Source organism: Equus quagga, unplaced genomic scaffold (genome assembly GCF_021613505.1).
Source record: "Equus quagga isolate Etosha38 unplaced genomic scaffold, UCLA_HA_Equagga_1.0 95761_RagTag, whole genome shotgun sequence".
Lineage (NCBI taxonomy): Eukaryota > Metazoa > Chordata > Mammalia > Perissodactyla > Equidae > Equus > Equus quagga.
The window spans coordinates 75-1855 of record NW_025804084.1 but is presented as its reverse complement, the minus strand read 5'-3'; the positions used below and the strand labels follow the sequence as shown (position 1 = coordinate 1855).

The following is a 1781-nucleotide window of genomic DNA, read 5'->3' as shown; positions in this document are numbered from 1 at the left end:
GGGGCATTCTCCATGTAATGAATATTTCCTAAATACTGTTACTTGGTCATTCTGCGGCTCTCTTTGGGCCTCGAGGCTTTGGCAGGAGCATAGGAACTTGTGTCTGGAGAAGAATCAGTGGGTGGGCCATGGCAGGACTTATCTTTCCTGTCATTGGGATTAGAGGCAGTACCAGCAGTGAAGAGTGAAGAGTCTAACCCTCATTTCCTGGCTTCAGAATCAGTTCTGCTCCTTTCTAGAATATAATTTGCTTAACACATATCTGCCTCAGTTTCCTTTTCTGTAAGACAACAATAAGAAGAGTGGCCACTTCTTATCACTGTGATTGGGGATAAATGAATAAGTAAATGTAAACAGCATAGAACACCTGGCTCATAGTAAGTGCTCCCTTATATATACTATCAGCATTATTAGTATCAATGTTTCTCTTCAGTTGCACTAGAGATGGATGGAACCAATGACAGTACCCGGAGAAATTTCATCCTTTTGGGGTTTTCTGATAACCCAATCTGGAGAGGATCCTCTCTGTGGTCATCTTGATTGCATATCTCCTGACCCTTGTGGGCAATAGCACCATCATCCTGGTGTCCCAGCTGGACTTCCACCCCCACACTCCCATGTACTTCTTCCTCACTGACCTCTCCTTCCTGGACCTCAGTTTTACCACCAGCTCCATCCCCCAGCTGCTCTATAACCTGAGTGGAGGTGACAAGATAATCAGCCACACAGACTGTGCTATCCAGCTCTTCCTATTCCTGGGTCTGGGTGGTGTGGAGTGTCTGCTCCTGGCTGTCAGGGCATATGACGGCTTTGTTGCAGTCTGCAAACCACTTCACTACATGGTGATCAGGAATCCATGCCTCTGCATGGCCATGGTGTTGGTGGCCTGGGGCTGTGGGATGGCCAACTCCTTGACCATGTCCCCAGTCACACTGCTCTTGCCACGCTATGAGAACCACCATGTGGACCACTTCCTGTGTGAGACGCCCACCCTGATCAGGATGGCCTGTGTCAATACAGCTGCTGTTGAGGGCACTGCCTTTTTCCTAGCAGTAGGCATTGTGCTGTCACCTCTGGTATTTATCCTAGTCTCCTATGGCTACATGATGAGGGCAGTGTTACAAATTCAGTGTCAGGGAGGCAAAAGGCCTTCAGCACCTGTGGCTCCCATCTCACGGTGGTCTCACTTTTCTATGGAAACATCATCTACATATACATGCAACCTGAGAACAGCTCTTCCCAAAACCAGGGAAAGTTCCTCAACCTCTTCTCCTGAACACCCTGATCTACACCCTCAGAAACAAAGAGGTGAAGGGGGCACTGAGGAGGCTGCTGCTGGGTGACAGAGAGGTAGGAAAGAAGTAAGGGCAAAGGGGAGAGACGGGCCTCACCAACTGGTTGTCACTTCCATCAGGGACCAGTGATGGCATCTGGAACTGTTGGATCAGATCTGGGCTTGGCCTGGGCTTCAAATTTACATCTTTACCCAGACTAGCATAAAAGTGTGTCAGTTACAACATTAAGTGTTCTGATGAGTGAACTGCATGACACACATCATCCAAAACTCCTTTATATGATCTGTAAAGCAGGCCCAAAGGACAAAGCAAGATAAGTGTGTGGTTATAAAGATAAGTTCCCATAGTGTATACCAGAGCGCCAAGGAGGAAACTACTTTTCTCCATCAGACTTTTGTTTCTGTAGTAGTTTGTTTTCAATTCATTAACAACTTTCTGAGTTCTTTAGTCAGAATGATCACAATCAACCACTGATCTTGGCTGACA

At 47.0% G+C, this 1781-nt stretch overlaps 1 pseudogene; it reads left to right on the top strand.

Moving 5' to 3' along the window:
• Positions 1–444: 444 nt before the first annotated feature.
• Positions 445–1365, top strand: LOC124234608 (olfactory receptor 2W3-like; annotated as a pseudogene).
• The last annotated feature ends 416 nt before the right edge of the window (positions 1366–1781 follow it).